Source organism: Sturnira hondurensis, unplaced genomic scaffold, assembly GCF_014824575.4.
Source record: "Sturnira hondurensis isolate 20B ecotype Veracruz unplaced genomic scaffold, ASM1482457v3 Scaffold0020237, whole genome shotgun sequence".
In the NCBI taxonomy this organism is placed as follows: domain Eukaryota; kingdom Metazoa; phylum Chordata; class Mammalia; order Chiroptera; family Phyllostomidae; genus Sturnira; species Sturnira hondurensis.
Window position 1 is genome coordinate 2,229,500 of NW_028092868.1, and position 21,319 is coordinate 2,250,818.

Below are 21,319 nucleotides of genomic sequence, written 5' to 3' on the forward strand. Positions count from 1 at the left end.
CTCATCTGTAAAATAAGAATGAAAGCAGCACCTACCTTATAAAATTAATATGAGGATCAATGAGTTAATACACATACAGTGCTTAGCACAGTGTCTCACTGATAATAAATGTCCAATCACTTTTCAGCTGTCTTTATATGCAACCCCCTGGTCCTGCTGGGGAAATGCGTACCAAGTGCACTAAAAAACACAGACCGTGACCCTGCATTCCCTCTTAATGTGAGGGAAGGAAGAAACGTAGAAAGGAAGAGAGAAAGAACAAAGCTTATTACAGGATTGTTTATAACAGTTAAAGTAAGTAATAATTTAGTAAAGCTACAAAATGAAACACTAAGCCATCTTGATCACTGTATCCCAAGTGCCTGGGAGGCATCTTAGTAACTAGGGTCCAATAAAAAGCTGTTGAAAGAAAAGCAAAGGACTTCCGGCCAAGATGGATGGATAGGTAGACACACTGTGCCTCCTCGCACAACCAAAATTAAGGACAACAAAAATTTAGAAACCAAAAAACAACCAGATCTGACAGAAAACTGAACTATACAGAAGTCCGACAACCATTCATCCAAATCGGTAGGAGGGGCAGAGTTGGCAGCCAGTGGAGAGAGGTCGAGGCAGGAAAAAGTGGTGGTTGGCAGTCCCAGGAGCGGGGTGGCAATGGGCACACCCAGTGAGGGCACAAGGCAGCTGGCTCACCACGGACACACATTCGAACACAGATAAACCAGGCCAAAATGGGAGCAAGACAGACCACACAACCCAGGGCCCCAGCACCAGGAATTAAAGCCTAAAAGCATTGATTGAAAACAGTTGTGGGGGTTGAGGTGCCGGGAGAGACTCCCAGCCTCACAGGAGATTTTGTTGGAGAGACCCACAGGGCCCTAGAATATACACAAGCCCACCCACATGGGAACCAACACCAGAGAGCTCAGTTTGCTTGTGGGAAGTGGCAGAGGGACTGAAATCTGAGAGAGAGCAGAGCAAGCACCATTGTTCCCTCTCTGAGCCCACCCCCACACACAGCGTCACAACCCAGCAACTGGGTTGACCCGCCCTGGTGAACACCTAAGGCTCCTCCCCTCATTACATTAACAGGTGTGCCCAGACCCCTTCAAAAAATGGCTCAAATGGAAGAACAGATCAAAGCCCCAGAGCCAATACATCTAAGTGACCAAGAGATAGACAACCTATCAGATGCACAATTCAAAGCACTGGTGATCAGGATGCTCCCAGAACTGGTTGACTTTGGTCACAAATTAGATGGAAAAATGAAGGCTACACTAAGTGAAATAAAGGAAAATGCACAGGGAACCAATAGTGATGGGAAGAAAACTGGGACTCAAATCAATGGAGTGGACCAGAGGGAAGAAAGAAACAACCAAACAGAAAAGAATGAAGAAACAAGAATTCAAAAAATGAGGAGAGGTTAGGAACCTCCCAGACATCTTTAAACGTTCCAACATCCAAATTATAGGGATACCAGAAGGGGAAGAGGAAGAGCAACAAGTGGAAAACTTATTTGAACAAATTATAAAGGAGAACTTCCCCAATCTGGCAAAGGAAATAGACTTCCAAGACGTCCAGGAAGCTCAGAGGGTCCCAAAGAAGTTGGATCCAAGGAGGAACACACCAAGGCACATCATAATTACACTACCCAAGATAAAAATGAAGGAGAGAATTCTAGAAGGAGCAAGAGATAAGAAGACAGTCACCTACAAAGGAGTTCCCACCAGACTGTCAGCTGACTTCTCAAAAGAGACCTTACAGACAAGAAGAGGCTGGAAAGAAGTATTCCAAGTCATGAAAGGCAAGGACCTATATCCAAGATTGCTCTGTTCAGCAAAGCTCTCATTTAGAATGGAAGGGCAGATAAAGTGCTTCTCAGATAAGGTCAAATTCAAGGAGTTTGTCATCACCAAGCCCTTATTATATGAAATGTTAAAGGGACTTATCTAAGACAAAGAAGATAAAAAAATATGAACAGTGAAAGGACAGCAAACTCACAGTTATTAACAACCACACCTAAAACAAAAGCAAACTAAGAGAAGAGCTAGATCAGGAGCAGAACCATAGAAATGAAGATCACATGGAGGGTTAGCAACAGGGGAGTGGGAGGAGGAGAAGGGGGGAGAAGGTACAGAGAATAAGTAGCATAGACAGGTGGGGAGAAAACAGACAGGGGGAGGGCAAGAGTAGTACGGGAAATATAGAAGCTAAAGAACTTATGACACATGGACATGAACCAAAGTGGGAGAATGTGGGTGGGAGGGGGTGTGCAGGGTGGAGGGGAATGAAGGTGGGGAATGGGACAACTGTAATAGCATAATCAATAAAATATATTTTAAAAAAGAAAAGCAAAGGAAAGAAAGAAAGATGCATTCTATTCCTAGAGACTGGGAGACCCCCAGTGACTTGCCTCCTGTTTATTTCACCTTCAGGCTCTGGAAGACAACACTGGAGGGAAAGCAGATTCCCTGATGGCTTAAAAAAAAAATGACTTAGCAGAGCGTAAGACCTCTGGCTGTACTGGAAAACAACTAAGATAAAGCAAAAGAAAAACGATCTAGTCCTGGTGGCCAGGGTCTGTAGTTGCAAGGTCAATCCAGTAGAGGGCAGCATTACCTTTAAATCAAACCAGACAACTGGGCAGGGCAGTGAAAGGATCCACCAGAAAATCCCCTGTGCCTGTGGAAGTTGGATTAGGCAGCCAACATCTTGCACCTAACACCACCCTTGAAAGTTTGCAAACCTTTTTCCCTCTCCCCTTAAAATCCTCTCAGGTTAGACTTGAGCAAGTGTCAGAGTGCAAGTGCAGTTTGAGATGACAAGTTGAAGTTTGTCACCCACATCCGTCACTCAACTAGCCCCTGGCTTCAAGCACTTAATAGTCTTGTCCCTGTGGTCATTCCCTGTTCCAGCCCACAGACCCTCCCTTCAGACCAGTGTGAACCCACACGTTTGGGTCCTCCAGCACTTAGTCAGCTCGGGCTGCCATCACAAAACACCATGGACTCAGCGGCTTAAACAACAGGTATCTATTTCTCACAGTTCTGGAGGCTGACATCATGGTGCCAGGAGCTCCCGAGGCTGCCTTCTTGGTGAGGGCTCTCCTGGCTTGCAGACAGCTGCCTTCTGTGCAGCTGTGTCCTCACATGGTGCAGAGAGAGGGACGCCAGTCTCTTCCTCATAAGGACCCCAATGTCCTCATGGGGCTCGGCCCTCAGGACTTCATCCAGACCTAACTGCCTCCCAAAGGCTCCACATCCAAATACCATCACGTTGTGGGTTAGGGTTTCAATGTATGAATTTTGAGGAGACACAAACATTCAGTTCATAACAAGAGCCACATCACAGTTTGATTGGAATCCTTTCCTTCCCATATAGCACTCTCTTACACATTCATGAGGCAAGGTTCTAGCAAGTTCTAACAAACTTCCGTCCGTCTTGAATGCGGCTTGTTTATTTTCTCGTACATGGAGCCAACTGCTTCAAGCCCCACCTTGTGTGGCCCAAGCAGCGAAATCAACAGTCCGCCTGACGGAGGTGGCTGCCAAAGTAGTATCCCCGGTTCAGGGAAAATGAACTGTACACATCGTTCCCAGGGGGTGTTTTGAAATGTGTAAACTGCTTCCCATTATACATTTTTCTTTAAGATTCTATGTATTTCTTAGAGAGAGGGGGAGGGAGAAAGAGAGGGAGAGAAACATCAACATGCAAGAGAAACCCCTATCGGTTGCCTCTCACATGTCCCCAGCTGGGAACCTGGCCCACAACCCAGGCACGTGCCCTGCAGCCAATTCCAGGTAGCATCTGGCTGGGACCAGGCTAGACATCTGTTGCTTCTCTTCATTCCCTCTGCTCCAGACCTGTGACTCCAAATCAGCTCAGCCTGGACTCTCTTAGTCCTTGTCTCTTTCCTGTCACTGGTCTGTCCAGCTGCCTGCACTCGGTCCCTCCACTGCAACCCAGGGCATCCTGGCAACTCCTCGCCTCCCACTTGGTCCTCTCTGCCAGTATCGTTTTCCAGATACAATTCCAAATAGCTCCTTGAATGTGCTCCCCGACTCTCCTAGACACCAAAGCAACATCACACCCTGGGTTTTAATCCAGCCCTGGCAGTGAACTCTCATTGACTTGCATTGACTATTGAAACCCACCCTGGGAACAACCCATTTTCTTCTATTTAAAATAAAGCCCTCGATTTATACTTGACTGTATGTAGATCTAGTTTCCTGCTGAACTTACCTCTCCTCGTCTCAATGCCACGATGCAATCAGATGGCAGGTGAGTTTCTTTGGCTGCACAGGACAGGTGTCTTTGCTTGTTAATTTAAACTAAAATTGGTTCTCAACTTTTAAAAAAAATCTGGGTTTCTATGCCCTCTTCTAAAATTTAGACGATCTGGCAATTCTGAGCCCACGGCAAAAACCATCTAAAGTTGGTACAGAGAAGAGATCCCAGAATTAGAGCCACACGCACACTATCATTTGATTTAAAACAAAAGTGCCAAAGCAATTAAATGGGGGGGGGAGGTTATCAACACAGTGGTGCTAGAATAACTAAGTATGGGAAACATACACACTTTGACACCGATAAGGCACACATACGTTATTTTGAGATGAATCATAGGCCTAAATGTAAAAGCTGAAACTGTAGCCCTGGCTGAAAAGTTTAGCTGGTTAGAGCATTGTCCTGATACACCAAGGTGGTGGGTTCGATCCCTGATCAGGGCACGTACAGGAGTCGAGCAATGAATGTGCATGAATGGCTGGGGCAACAGGCTAATGTTTCTCTCCTTTCCTCTCTCTCTAAAGGAAAAAAATAATAATAAAAAGCTAACATGGAAGGCCTTTCAAGGACAACACGAATGAGTACCTTCGTAACTGAGGGTTCAGCTAATGGTTTCTTAGACAAATCAAAGAATGCAGCAACCATTAAAATTGTTTTTGATCAAGTAGACTTCATCAAAATTGAAAATTTCTGCTCATCAAAAAGACACCATTTAAGAAAGGAACAGACACGTCTCTGCCTGGGAGCCAGCACAGACTCAGTGGTGGGAAATGCCATGGCCGGCTGAGGTCTTCCCAGGAGGGCCTGTGGCGTGCGAAGGGAGGAAGGCCATTGCTCCCAAATGCACTGGTGGTTCTCTGGTGCTTCTCACACAAATCTTGAAGCTGTAACTTGAATGTCTCACAGCTTCCAGCCATGTTAAATTGTAATCAAGACAATAAATTACACGCATAAAGTTGGGAAGAAGACAAGGAGGAAACGAAACATTCCCTAGGTCTCTGAAAGCCAGAGGCACGACAGAGCCAAGCTGCCTCCCGCCTTCTGACGTAACCCAGGGACAGAGCTGATGGGTGACACTGACGAGCCCCAGAGGAAACTCTGTCTCTCGTGTGTTTGTTCCTTTTGTCCTCTCGCTGCTATTTAGGGAGTAAACATTTCCCCTTTAAAGAGGGTCCTCCTAAAAATACAGAGATGACAGAAGGAATGTACTTGTCAGAAAAACTGCCTTAGAGTCACGTGAAGTTGGGCAACTTAACCACTCAGAGCTTCTTTTTCCTCTTGTGCAAAGTAAAGATAGTAACTGCTATAAAGAACAAATGGGAAAACCCTATTTAAAATGTGTCCAGAACTCTACTTAGAGCTCTAAAGAATAGAACCCCACCCGCACTAGCTCAAGTCTGTGGAAATGGCACAATAGACGATCTCACCCGCGTGCGAGAACAGGAAATGAACTACAGTGTGTCATGAGGGGTTGACGCTGGGAGCCCTCTGTGCTATTCCATCTGGGGCACATGGTCTGCCATCTCTACCTCTCCCTGCGGGTTCACACATTCCCATGCTGTAGACACGGCTGTTGTCTGTCCACTACCTATTCCCCTTCTTTCCTCACTAAGAAGACCTGTTTAATGCGGATGGTCTAAGCAGTTATGGCCATTTGTTGCCCACTCTTGTCCCCTTGGTTATACCGAGCAGTGGCCATGTATATGGTTCTGGCAAATGAGGCTTAAGAAAAAGGCTGCTGGGAACTCTGAGAAAGCTCTTGCTCTTCCTGGCAAAAAGCAAAGATGCTGTTTGGTGGCACCTCTTCCTTTGGTTGTGATAACCAGAGCTGCAGCAGCCCTCATGAGACCATGAGGAAAAGACCAAAAGAATCACAGAGAGGTCCTTTACCCTTGTACATCCTAGAACCATTGAACCAACACTAGTGAATATAATGTGTGAAATGACAAAGCCAAAAAAACAAAACAGAACAAAACCCAACCCCCATGCTTTTAAGTCACTATGACTTAGGCTTTTAGTACCTGCAGCTAGGGGCACTCTTGACTAATAATACTATTGTCTAGCTTGGGATTTTCCAAACTTCAGTTATCCCCAAACCATCTGTAACATGTTTGCCATGTCTACATAAGTACAATGTTCTTCTTTAAATTGACTAACTTTTGTTACCTTAAATATCTACCTTAGCCTTGTGGCTCCTGTGAGTTTTTTTATAATACCCATAAACACAAATACGTAACAATTAAAACTAAAACAGGTTCCCACACTGGTGAACACATTCCACCCGCCGGGAGGGTGGTGCGCCCCAACTCCGTGCAGAAGTCCCTGCACGCGGGGCCCTTCCAGACCTTGCCTGTGCATCTGGTTCTTATTTGTATCCTTCATAATAGACTGGGAAATGTAAGGGAAATTATAATAATAATTTTAAATTAAATTAACTTAAAGCAGATTTACCACATGCCACCCCAAATCGTCTCACTTTTACCAGTGGAGCCCTTTGCGCAGCAAGACCAGCTCTGCCTCCATCTCTGATAGCCCTGTTTCGTGTCCCCCGGAGGGAACGTCACTGGTCGGGGTCTTTCCCTGAGCTATGTGGCACGTAACACCACACACACCTTAAGGAACTCAGGGGAGATGAAGATAGTGGGCAGGGCTACCTCCACCGCCATGCACAGGGCGATGAAGATAAAGATGATGATGCTAAAGAAAAAGGAGAACAAGAGGAAGAAATGATCTCACTTCAAAACTAAGATTTCTGCGTACCGAGGGATTAAAAAAACTAGGGCGTAGAAGTCAGTCCTTTGTGCAGAGCAGGCTGCAAAGCCAGGGAGAAAACTGGAATACCGGACCAGCTAGGACAGGCACGGTAGACACAGGAAGTCCTCCATGTGTTCCAGTTCTCCGTGTGCTTCGCTGCCCCTCCCCCCAACATTGTCCACCTAGTGTCCATTCAACAGGAAGATAACTTGTCAAATCAGAAAGGGAAAAGTGAGTGATCCAACATACGATGTTAAGAGAGTTGGAAAATTGTTGGGGAAAAATTAAATTAGACACTAACTCACTGAGCGCGCGCACACACAAATTCAGGGGGACCGAAGACTTAAGTACAAAAGGGGCAAACCAGCTTCCTGTCAAGATGGCAGCACAGGCAGACAAGGCTCGCCTCTTTGCCCAACCACATCAAAATTACAGCTAAAATGTAGAGCAACCGTCACTCAGAACTGTCAGAAATCGAGTTGAATGGAAGTCTGACAACTACGGAATTAAAGAAACCACATCCGTCCAGACTCGTAGGAGGGGTGCAGATGCGAACGGCTGGTTTCTCACCCACCTGTGGTGGATAAAAATTCAGGAGGGCTATCTCAGGAGTGAGCAGACCAAGCCCCACACCAGGCTCCCAGCCGAGGACTCCAGTGCCAGCAAGATAAGTCCCACAACATTTGGCTGCAAAAACCAGTGGAGGCTGAGTTGGTGGAAGAAACTGCTGGAGCCACAAGCAGCTCCTCTTAAAGAACCCACGCACAGACTCGCTTACCCAGACTCACTCCCTCTGAGCTCCAGCACCGGGGTGGCAGCTTGAAGGGCACCAATGGCTGGGAGAAGCTGAAGTGTCTGGCTTCAAGGAGAGCCGAGGCCATTGTCCCTTTCCTGAGCCCTCCCCCCACAGAGCCATGGAGCTGACAGTCTGGTGCCATATTTGAGACTTCATCAACCCGGCTAACAGTTTGACCCACCTTGGAGATCCTCAGAGACTCTGCCACACTCAATTTATTGGCCCACCCATGATGCTTTTCCATATGAATGGCTGCTTCACAACTTCCTAAATCCTATATCAAACAAGAAACAGCTGGCCTCAGCGAGCTCCAGGCCTGCACTGGCAGCAACCAGTTTAGTTTCATAGCTTGGCTTTGCCTGGGAATCTCCCAACCCAGCACAAGTAGCAGTCTTCTCAGATTGCTTTATATAGCTCAGGAATAGCGGCCCTGGGAAAAACACAGGAGGAAGCTGACCTTGACCTGCACCACTGGGAAACCCAAGTGGACAGTTACAGACCACTTCTGAGTACCACCACCCTGCCCCTACACAGCTGATCCTCCATGGAGGGCGGAGATTGGTGGTCATTGGTTACAGCCGGTCCTTGCAGCAGACTGACCTAGGTATATCCCTCCCATTGATCTGCCTATAGCAATCAAAGCTCAGCTAAAAGAGGAGGGTGTACTCAGCCCACACAAAGGGTGCACCTTGAGTACCCAACACAGGTGATAGGGGAGGCTGTATCACTGGACCCTATAGGATACCTACTACATTAGGGCACACTACCAAGACACAGAGTCAAAGCAGCTCTACCTAATACATAGAAACAAACACAGGGAGGTGGCCAAAATGAGGGCTCAAAAAGAAACGTGGCCCAAATGAAAGAACAGACCAAAACTCCAGAAACAGAGCTAAACAAACTGGAAATAAGCAATCTATCAGATGCAGAGTTCATAACACTGGCTATAAGGATGCTCAAGGAACTTAGTGAGGGTCTCAACAGCATAAAAAAGATCCAGTCAGAAACAAAGGATTCACTAATTAAAATAAAGAACAATTTACGGGGAAACAACAGTAGAGTGGATGATGCCAAGAATCATATCAATGATTTGGAACACAAGGAGGCAGAATACAATAAGAACAACAGGAACAGAAAAGAATCAAAAAAAAATGAGGCTAGTATAAGCAGCCTCTGGGACAACTTTAGGAAGTCCAACATTCACATCACAGGGTGCCAGAAGGAGAAGAGAAAGAGCAAGAAATCGCAAATCTATTTGGAAAAGTAGTGAAAGAAAACTTCCCTAATTTGGTAAAGCAAATAGTCATGCAAATCCAGGAAGCACAGAGAGTCCCAATCAACTTGGGCCCAAAGAAGACCACACCAAGACACAATGTAATCAAAATGCCAAGGCTTAAATATAAACAGAGAATCTGCCCTGGCTGGTGTGGCTCAGTGGATTGAGTGCCAGCCTGCAAATCAAAGGGTTGCCAGTTCAATTCCCAGTCAGGGTACATGCCTGGGTTTCAGGCCAGGTCCCTAGTTGGTGGTACATGAGAGGCAACCACACATTGATGTTTCTCTCCCTCTCTTTCTTCTTCCCTTCCTCTCTATCTAAAAATAAATAAGTAATAAATATATATTTTTAAAAGATAAAGAGAATCTTAACAGAAGCTAGAGAAAAGTAGAGAGTTACCTACAAAGGAGTTTCCATAAGACCGTTAGCTGATTTCTCAAAAGAAACTTTGTGAGCAAGAAGGGAGTGGCAAGAAGCGATGAAAAGCAAGGACCTACAACCAATATTACTCTGTCCAGCAAAGCTATCATTTAGAATGAGAGGGCATATAAAGTGCTTCCCAAACAAGGTAAAGCTAAAGGAGTCCATCATCACCAAGCCATTATTGCATAAAATGTTAAAGGACCTTCTTTAAGAAAAAGAATATCATAACTATATGAACATTGAAATGACAACAAACTCATAACTATCAACAACCGAATCTAAAAAACAAAAACAAACTAAGCAAACAACAACAACACCAGGAACAGAATCATAGGTATGGGGATCATTTGGAGGGTTATCAGCTGGGAGGGGAAGGGGAGAAAAGGGGAAATGGTGCAGGGATCAAGAAGCATAACTGGCAGGTATGAAATAAACAGGGGGAGGTTGAGAACAGTATAGAAGAACAAATGGAGAAGCCAAAGAACTTACATGCACAGCCCATGGACATGAACTAAGGGGGGCGATTACTGGAGGGAAGGGGGACACCAGGCTGAGGAGGGCAAATGTTAAAAAAGAGGGACAACTGTAACAGCATAATCAATAAAATATACTTTAAAAAACAAAAGAAGCCAACCATAAATTATGGTACATTTATATAACAAACTACAATGCAGAAGTTACAAAAGGCAGAGGTCAGTCCATAAGTACTGGGAAGGAAATATTTGACCATTGTTCAGTGGAAAATCAGGTCATAAATAGCATATATAGACTGATACCATTTGTGCTTACTAAGTATCTTCATATGAATACATGAATGTAAGTGCATTAAACAAGTCCAAAAGTGCAGACGTCAATCAGATAACTGATTATTTATGAGGAAGTGGTCATAAAGTAAGCATGTGTTACCCATCCACTTAAAAATAGGCAGAAAAGGATAAGTTACAAAGTGGTAGAGATAACATAGAAGAATTTTAAAATAATTTTGATGTGACAATTAGCTTTCTTGGTATTCTATCAAGGATAAAAACCATAAAGGAAAAGATTGAGAAATTTGACATGAAAATGTAACATCTCCACGTGAAAAAAAGCCCAACAGCATAGCTATGAGACAAGTAACAAGACAGAAAATATATCTGCAACATGATAAAGAGTAACATTATTAAACTATGGATTATTTGGGACTAAGTAAGATAATTCCAAGCCAAGCCCCGACTCATGTATCACAGTTGGTTGGGCATCATCCCGCAAAGTAAAAGGTCATCAGTTGGATTCCTGGTCAGGGCACATGCCAGGGTTGCAGGTTCTGTCCCCAGTCAGGTCGATATTTCTCCCCCTTTCTTTTTCCTTCCCTTCCCCTGTAAACAAACAAACAAACAAACTTTTTTAAAACAAGAAAATCACAAGCCAAATAGGAAATGAGTAAAAAGCATAAACACTCTATAAAAGAAGACCTGCCAATGACCAAAGTTCCTATTCAAAATGTTCTACCTCAGTAGTAAATACAGACAAGCAAATTAAAATAAGATGTCATTTTTCACTTAGACTGATGGGATTTAAAACGTTTATAGGAGCCAAACCACAGTGACTGCCATCAGCACTTCAGGGGCCTCCATGAGTAATACCGACTGTGTTCGCTAGAATCTATATACTAAAGCCACAATCAGTGCTGTGTTTCTAAGGGCTGAAACAGAACTGGTTGTTGGTAAATCTTAAAACAAAGAACTAAATACAACCTCCCAAAAAATAATAAATAAAAAGTTTCTAGTAGCCAGTTGTTGGCAAGCGTGTGGGGAAACAGGCACCCTGCATTCTGTTGATGGAAGCCAAAGTCGGCATAGCCTTCTGGAGGGCAGTTCAGAGACAGGCATCAAAATGTGGAATGTGCATACATGTTGCCCTCCTGTAAGAATTTATTTTAAGAAAATAATGGCTAGGTGTGCAAAATTTTGTAAGAATGGTGATTCTATTGAAAAATTAGAAACAACTTCAATGCTCATTGAAGGATCCTTTTAAAATAACTGTGTGGGACTCAAAGAGGTTACAGGGACCAGACAGGTGTGATGAAAGATTAGAAAGATTTTTACATGTTGGCCCAAAGGATATGACATGAAAGTGAGATAAACAGCTCACACAGTTTCACGTACAAGGTGATTCTCTCGTCCAGTATGCAATCTACTGGCAAGGTGGACGTTCATCTTTACCAACTGTTATTTCTGTGGGTGGAATTCTAAGGAAAATTTTTTACATTATTTAAATTTTTTATAAGGAGCATGTGTTATTTGTATGATAACTGAAGTCCATAAGGATTTCATTTTGAAAATTAAGGAAGAAATATGCTGTCTATGCTGTGCTTTAAGGATTTCTGCCCACATCCTCTATTCAACAGATATTAATGGCTTATCATGTGGAAGGTGGTGTCTCAGGGAGAGGGCTAGGCACAAAAGACCATCGGACCCGGCCTATGGGAATCTCGCTGCACTTTCTGACACCCAACCAATACCGCTGCAGGACTCGCCCTACACCCTCCTCCTTTGCTCCTGCCACAGTGGAGTTGCTGTCCCCTGGCCACCCCTAGAGTCTATCTCTCGATTTCCCAGAAGCCTCACACTATTAATTATCATCTTTGCTTTATCTTCAGCTTCTTGTCTCTTGCAGCCTACTTGTGGACAGTGAAAACTGCTCAACTCTCTTACATAATGATGGGAGGACGGAAGGGAATAAGTTCTAGACAGAATTACCTGGGGGGAGGGAGAAGGAGAGGGCCAGGAGGAGAGAAGAGGGGAGGAAAGAGGCCCCTTGAACATATTCTCCCATTCATAGCGTGTTTCAACAAGTAGGGTAGCTTGACTATAACAAAACATAACAAAGAAAGCAGTGTACAAGCAGCACCATGAGAGAGGCAGAGAGTACTCTCTGTCCCTCCGACCGAAGGGCTGACCCAGTCCTGTGTGCCCCAGCACCTGCCCTGGACGGCTCTCTCCTGATGTTAGAACCTGGATCATGCCGGTGGTGGGTGAATCATCTCTCTCCAGTTATCACCCAATCCCTCCTCCCCAGCAGCCAGACTTCCACAAAGGACTGATTGTCAGCTCGCCCTCCTTTTCCTCGCCTCCTTTCCCCTCCTCAGCCCATGGAGTTGGCCACTGAGCCCCACCACTCCACCAAAACCATTCTCCCCATGGACACCCTCAGTCCTGTCTCAGCTTCTCAACAGCGTTTAGCACCACGCTCTTGTGCTTGTCCTTTCATGGTATCCTCTACCAGCGTTTCCTTTCCAGCCCGACCTCTTGGTGTTGGGGCTCCCAGTACACCATCCTGAGACCCTTGTTCTCCTTCCTGTGCTCTCTTTCCTAGGACAGTGTGTTAATCACTGTACAAACACCATTGACCTCCAGGAGATATTTGCTTCATCACTATACACGTGTGGGTGTGTCATAGATCTCATTAATTCATTCTTTCATTTTATTGATTACCTAAATGTGTCAGGAGATATACCAGGTACCAGATAAAAAATGAAGAACTACAGCCCTGACTGGTGTGCCTCAGTGGGTTGGGCACTGTCTCACATACTGAACAGTTGCTAGTTCAATTCCCAGGCAAGGCCACACGCCTGGGTTGTTAGTCAGGTCCCCCATTGGAGGGGTTAGGGGCGTGCAGGAGGCAACCAATCAATGTTTCTCTCGTACGTTGATGTTTCTCTTCCTCTCTTTCTCCCTCCCTTCCCCCTCACTAAAAATAAATGCATAAAATATTTTAAAATATATTTTGATCTATTTTTTTAATTTTATTTATTTATCTTTAGAGGGGAAGGGAAGGAGAGAGGGAGAGAAATATCAATGTATGGTTGCCTCTTGTGTGTCCCCTGCTGGGAACTCGCCCGCAACCCAGGCATGTGCCCTGACTGGGGATCAAACCACAATCCTCTGGTTCTCAGGCCCGTGCTCAATCCACTGAGCTACACCAGCCAGGCTCACAAAATAAAATATTTTTAAAAATAAAAAATGAAGAACTACACATCCGTCAGAATGGCTGTCATACATAAATCAACGAACAAGCATTGGCGAGGTTGTGAAGAAAAGGGAACCCTTGTGCACTGTTGGTAGGAATATAAATTGGTGCAGCCACTGTGGAAAGCAGTAGATGAAACGAACTATTTTAGGATCCAGCAGTTCCACTTCTGGGTGTATAGCCAGAGAAACCTGAAATGCTAATTCAAAAAATAAATGGAGCCCTGGCTGGTGTAGCTCGGTAGATTGAGCGCGGGCCTGCAAACCACACGATCACGGTTCAATTCCCAGTCAGGGCACATGCCTGGGTTGCAGGCCAGTTCCCAGCAGGCGACACACAAGAGGCAACCATACATTGATATTTCTCTCCCTCTCTCCTTCTCTTGCCCCCTAAAGATAAAGAAATAAAATCTTTTAAAAAAAATAAATAAATAAATGGAGCCAAGATATGGAAGCAACCCAAGTGCCTGTCAATAGAAAAGTCGATTAAAAATTGTGGTATGTATACACACACACACAATAGAATATTACTCAGCAGTTAAAAAGAATGAAATCTTACCATTCGCAACAACATGGTTGGACCTAGAGAGTATTACGCTAAGTGAAATAAGTGGGACAGAGAAAGACAAATACCATATGATTTCATTTACATGTGGAATTCAAAGAACAAAATAAACAAAGAAACAAAACAGAAACAGGCTTATAGATGCAGAGAACAAACGAATGGTTGCCAGAGAGATTGGAGGGCTGGGTGAAAAACTGAAGGTGCTAAGAAGTACAATTTGGTAGTTGTGAAATACTCATGGGAATATAAAATTCAGCTTAGGGAATATAGTCGATAATGTTATATAACCACATATGGTACCAGGCGGGCACTTGAAGTATTGGAGGAATCACTTTGTAAATTATGTAATTGTCTAACCAGTATGCTGCACAACTGAAACTAAGATAAATTAATATTGAATGTCAGCTGTAATTAAAAATAAAATTTTAAACAATGAAGAACCAGAACAGGCTTCATGCCCTTGAGCAGCTTAACTTGAATTGCCAACTGAGTTCAAGATCTTCCTTTAGTCAACACGCTCCTTCCTATTTTCCTGTCTCAGTAAAGGGCACAACTACCACCCATTCTACTCAAGCCAAAAATCTGAACCTCATTGCTGGCACTCTTATCCTACCTGTGGGGGACAAACTCTATAGCAATTCCCCCCACTTCCCATGAGTCATTCCTTCGTCAAATCCTTTTCCTTTGAGGAAGAACCTGTGACTTGCTTCTAATCAGAAAATGGACAAAAAATAAATAAATAAAAAAAGAGACTACACGGCCAAAATGATGTATGCGAGTTCCTTGTTTAGGTCTTATTATAGTGAGAAGATGACTGGATGTCATCCCCTTGATTATGTTATGTTATATAAAACCCCATCTTCCAGGGTGAAGTGGGAAAGGCTCCTTTGCTGGCTTTAAAGAAGCTGTCATATTTGTCAAGGAATAGTGGGGGTGGCAGCCAAAAAAGAGGGGTCCTCAGTGCTACAACTGCAAGAAGATGAATTCTGACAGCAACGTGAGGGACCCTGGAAGTGGCTCAGTTGAGCCTCTGATGAAGCCACAGCTCAGCCAGCATCTGGACTGGAGCCTGGTGAGACCCTGAGCAGACAACCCAGTCAAGCTATAATCTGGACTCCCAACCCACAGACACTGAGAGATAACACGTGGGTGATTTGGGGGTTGCTAAGCTTGTAGCCACCTAAAGTTCCTCAAATTCCTGAGGAATCTGTTCCTCAGTATAAAGAACTAATACAATACCTGCTCAATTCATTACCAGAGCTTTCCGATTCCTTCACTAAATAATAATAATTTTGAAAATACCCAAGTCTCTCTATCGCCACTACTCCACCCAAAGCAAACTGTCATCATCACCTACACAGGCAAATAGAATAGCCTCCTAATCATTTGCCCCCGCACATTTGCCCCTCCTAGTAGAAATGGGCTAAGGAATGAGAGCATCCCTAGCAAGTAAATAATTTGGCATTCCTCCAAATCAAAATTGACTGTATTCAGCAGAAATGAGGAGAGAGTGTCTATAATAAAAGTGGTGTGCCTCTCTTTTTATGCCAAAATGAGAGTTTCAATACATGTGATCTTCCAAAGCAGGCAAACTTTGGGGATGCACATTAAACTATGCAAAATTCAAATAACAAAGTCAATCGCTAATTTCCTGCAAGTAGCACAACCCATTGCATTAGTCATCTTCAGACTTTCAGTTGATAGCTGAAATGACAGCACTTGGTTGACTCATTTCAGGTTTAGAGGTACAGCTTGTATGTGTCTATCACAAGTCTTTAATTTTTTTAATGTATTGTTGCTCAGTTACAGTTGTCCAGCCTTTTTCCTTACACAGTTGCCCCACCTCTACCTCGTCACCCCACCCCTGCTCCCAGAGTCAATCCCCCCATTGTCTGTGCCCATGAGTCCTCTATTCATGTTCCTTTGCTTGCCCCTACCCCTTTTGACCCCCCTTACCCCCCCATCCCTACCCCTACCCCTCTGGTCACTGTCTGTTTGTTCTTTATTTCCATGTCTCTGGTTCTATTTTGCTCATTTGTTTTGTTGCTCAGGTTCCACTTATAGGTGAGATCATACGGTATTTATCTTTTTCCTCCTGGCTTATTTCACTTAGCATAACACTCTCCAGGTCCACCCATGCTGTTGCAAAGGATAAGATTTCTTTCCTTTTTATGGCCAAGTAATATTTCATTGTGTAATTGTACCACAGCCTAAGGCCAGTGGAATTATGATAAAGGGTGCATTGAATCTGTAAATGCTTTGGGGAAGATTGCCATCCTAACAATATTTGGTCTTCCAATTCATGACCATGGAATATCTTTCCATTAATTTAGATCTTTTTAAATTTCTTTTAGCAATGTTTTGTGGTCTTTAGTGTATGAATTTTTCACCTCCTTGGCTATTCTTATTCCTAGGTAATTTATTCTTTTAGATGCTATTATAACTGGAATTGTTTGCTTCACTCCTTTTCTGATTCCTAAAACTTTGCTGAATTCATTTTATTAGCTCTAGCAGTTTTTCGTGAATTCTATGGGATTTTCTCTACACTGAATTATGTCATCTGCACATAGAGATACAGGAGTTGAATTCTTGTTTTCCAATTTGGATGGCTCTTATTTATTTTTATTGCCTGGTTGCTCTGGCTAGGACTTCCAGCATACCAAAAAATTTGTGAAAGCAAACATCTTTGTCTTTCTGATCTGAGAAGGAAAGCTTTCAGTCCTTCACTGTGGAGTATGATATTGGTTGTGAGGGTTTTTAAAAATAAACGTGCACTACCATGTTAAGGAAATTCCCTTTGATTTCTAATTTTCTGAGTATTTTTATCATGAAAGGGTGATGAATTTTGTCAAATGCCTTTTCTGCATCTACTGAGATGTTTTTTTCCCCTTCATTTGGTTAATGTGATGCATTATATTTATTGATTTTCTTATGTTGAACACACCTGCATTCCTGGGATAAATCTCATTTGGTCATGGTATATAGTCTTCTTTTTTTAAAGAGAGACAGTGGGGAAGAGAGGGAGAAAGAGGAGGGAAAGGTCAATGTGAGAGAGATACATCGATTTGTTGCCTCTCACACGCCCCTAGCTGGAGACCTGGACTGCAACCCAGGCATGTGCCCTGACTGGGAATTGAACCAGCAACCTTTTGGTTCACAGGTGGGCACTCAATCCACTGAGCCACACCAGCCAGGGCAAATTTTCTAATGTGCTGTTGAGTTTTGTTTGCTAATATTTTGTTGGGGATTTTTGCACCTATGTTCATAAAAAATAATGATCTGTAGTTCACTTGCCTTGTGGTATCTTTGTCTGGCTTTGGTACAGGGATAACACTGGCTGCATAGAAAGTGTTGGGAAGTTTTTCTTCCTCTTCTGTTTCTTGGAAGAGTTTGATTAGGGTTGGTATTACTTCTTTAAATGTTTGGCAGAATTTTCCAATGAAGCCATCTGGTCCTAGGCTTTTCTTTCTTGAGAGGTTTTTGATTACTGATTCAATATCTTTATTTGTTATAGCTCTGTTGATATTTTCTACTCCTGAATGAGTTTTGATAATTCCTGTGTTTGTAGAATTTGTCATTTCATCTACATTATTTAATTTGTTGGCATACACTTGTTCATAGTATTCTCTTATAATTCTCTTAATTTCTGTAAGGTCCCCATTTTCATTTCTGATTTTAGTTATTTGCATCTTCTCTTTTTTCTTTTGTGTCAATCAAGCTAAAAGTTGTCAGTTTTGTAATCTCTTCAAAGAAAAAAACTTTCTTTTTATTTCATTGGTTTCCTTTATTGTTTTTCCATTCTCTGTTTTATTTATCTGTGCTCTAATGTTTATAATTTCTTTCCTTTTTCCAGTTTTGGGTTCAGTTTGCTCTTCTGTTTCTAGTTCTTTAAAGTGTAAAGTTAGAGTGTTGATTTGAGATCTTTCTTCTTTTTTTAACATGGACATTTACAACTATAAATATTCCTCTGAGCACTGCTTTCACTGCATCCCATTAGTTCTGGTATATTGTATTTTCATTTTTATTCATCTCAAAGTACTTTCTAATTTATCTTCTTTGATGTATTGGTTATTTAAAAGTATGTTGTTCAATATCTATGCATTTGTAAATTTTCCAGTTTTCCTTCTGTTTTTAATCTCTAACTTCATTTTCTAATGGTTGAAGAAAATGTTTTGTATGATTTCAATATTTTAAAATCTACTGACATATTTTAATGACCTGACACATGGTCTACCATGGAGAACGTTTCATGTACACTTGAGAAGCATGTACACCCTGCTGTTATTGGGTGTGATGTTGTACACATGAATGTTAGTTTTTACTGGTCTACAGTGATCTTCAAGTCTTCTCTTTCTTTATTTATCTTCTGTCTAGATGTTTAATCCATTAATGAAAGTGGGATATTGAAATCCAACTCCAACTATTATAGACTCTATTTCTCCCTTTAATTCTATCAACACTTGCTCCATGTAGTCAGTGGCTCTGTTGTTTGGTTTGCACATATTTACAACTATTATATCTTCTTGATAAATTGGCCCTTTTATCAGTAGATAATGGGAATGGAAAAGAAGAAGACCGAAACTTAAAATGGTTGAAAATAATGACAAGGAAATAGCTCAGAAAACAAATAGAACAAAAGCAAAAAAACAATGGGTACAGAGTTTCAGTTTTCCTAGATGGAGAGTTCTTGAGATTGGTTGTACAATAATATGAAGATACTTAAACACTACTGAACTTTACACTCACAAATGGTCAAGATGATCAATTTTATGTTATGTATATTTTACCATTATTAGAAATAAAAGTAAAACAAACAAAACCACCCAAAGAAACGGTAAATAGAAAATTAAAGGATCAATCCAGAAATCTAACTTCTAAATACAGATGCTCCTCAACTTACAATGGGATTAAACCCAATCAATCCGTCATATTGAAAATGCATGCAGCCCTGGCCAGGTGGCTCAGTTGGTTGGAGCATCATCCCATTCACCAAAAGGCTGTGGGTTTGCTTGACAGCCAGGGCACATACTTAGGTCCGGGTTCAATCCCTGGTCGGGTCATGTAAGGAAGGCAGCTGCATCAATGTTTCTCCCTCACATTGATGTTTCTCTCTCTCCCCCTGCCTTTCTCTCTAAAATCTATATTAAGAAATATCCTTGGGTGAGGATTAAAAATAATAGAAAATAAAAAATTACATTCAATACTACACTGGAGAGTGGTATCAGTTGTTTACCCTTTGATCGGGTGGCTGACTGGGAGCTTCAGCTTGCTGCCTCTGCCAAGCATCACAAAAGAGTATTTTATATTGCCTTGGCTGGAGTAGCTCAGTGGATTGAGCACAGACCTGCGAATCAAAGGATTGCAGTTTGATTCCCAGTCAGGGCACATGCCTGGGTTGCAGGCCAGTTCCCAGCAGGGCACACACGAGAGGCAACCATACATTGATGCTTCTCTCCCTTTCTCCTTCCCTTCCCCTCTAAAGATAAATGTTTTTTTAAAAAGTATCTTATTGCATATCAATAGCCCAGGAAAAGATCAAAATCTGAAATTTGAAGTGCAATTCCTACTAAATGTGGATTGCTTTCACACCATTATGAAGTTGAAAAATTGCAAGCCAAACCATCATAAATTAGGGACCATCTGTAATAGGAATTCTTGGAAAAGAACAAAGAAAATAGAGGAGAAAAAATTATCAAGAAAATAATCCAAGAAAAATTTCCCCAAAACTGAAGTACATGAGCTTCCACTTTGAATGAGTGCTCAGCACAAAAAATTGAGGGTAACAACAAAGTACATCACTATAAAATTCCAACCAATAACCTAGAGAGAAAATCCTAATGCATCCAGACACAGGGAAGATATAACATACAAAGGATCAGGGATATGAATAGAATTCAGACTTTTTAAGTAACAACCCTGAAAGGTAGAAGAAAATGGAATAACACTTTCAAAATTATAAGAGAAAATTTTTATTTTCAAACTTGAATCCAGTAACCAGCCCAACTAACAAATTACATGTTAGAATAGAATTAAGATATTATAAAATAGGCAAAGATTCTAGCAACATATTCCCTATCTCTCATCCTTAGGAAGTTACTAGAAGAGGTGCTTTAGCAAAACAAGGATGTAAACCAAGAAAGAGAAAGACATGGAAGTTAGGAAATGGGAAAACCCAGTCCAGAACAGGAATGAAGGAAAACCCAGAATGATGACTGTATCACAAGTCTAGAGAGCAGTCCATCCAGACTGAAACAAGAGGAAGAAAGTTCCTGGGATCAAAGGCTCTATAGGAAAGTGGAACTTGCGTATTTGATTATATGGGAAATGTTACTAGACTTTTTTAACAGAGTCTTAGAGCACTCCTGGTGGTTGAGAGGCAGCCAACTGTAGATATATTGAAAATTGACAAGTGAAAAAAAAAAGTAATAACGCTAAGAAAAATGAAGGGTTGTATAAACAAGAAGGCATGATTGTACTCCACTTCTTGGCTCATTGGTAAACAATATTTGCACACATACTAATTTAAATTCTGATTATTGATTTAACCAAAAACTGTTATATAACTGTGTGGGGGTTGGGGACCAAAGTGACAGAGTTGTGCTCTTTTCTGCAATGTCAGGAACTCAACAGATAATCCTTAAAATTAACAAGTCAAGAATTTAGTCATCTAAGCACTTATTTAGATATGCAGATCTAATTCAAATAAATATGCATAATAGTTGAGGATATTGTTTCTGAAGAGTTGGTCATGGAACTGCTCTCTTCATTACAAGCCTTTAGTACATGTATATATTTTTAAAACATGTATATCCATTGTTTTAGTTCAATAAACAAGTCAAAACGTTAGCATATAGTTTGGGGGGATCTGCAATGTCCTGAAGTATACCCACGGCTATTAAGCTAGAAAATCTGTTTTAAAGAGCTGTATAGGTCTGAGGACGCGCGATAGCTTTGTTGTTTGTTGATTTTTTGGATCCGAATCCCCCTTCCCGCCCAAGAGCATCTAGCAGAAAATAAAACAACTAAGTTTGTTAAATTCTCCCTGGAGAAGGCACACAGGCAGAAGGTGCAGATGAAGCACAGAACTGAGTTCAGATTCTACCCACAGGTGAGTAAAGAGTATGTGTGGCAGAAGTACTGGAAGCTGAGTGTTGCCAAGGCAAAGATAATACTGTTCGGGCCCACGGAGGCAGCTTCCCAGGCTCAGAATT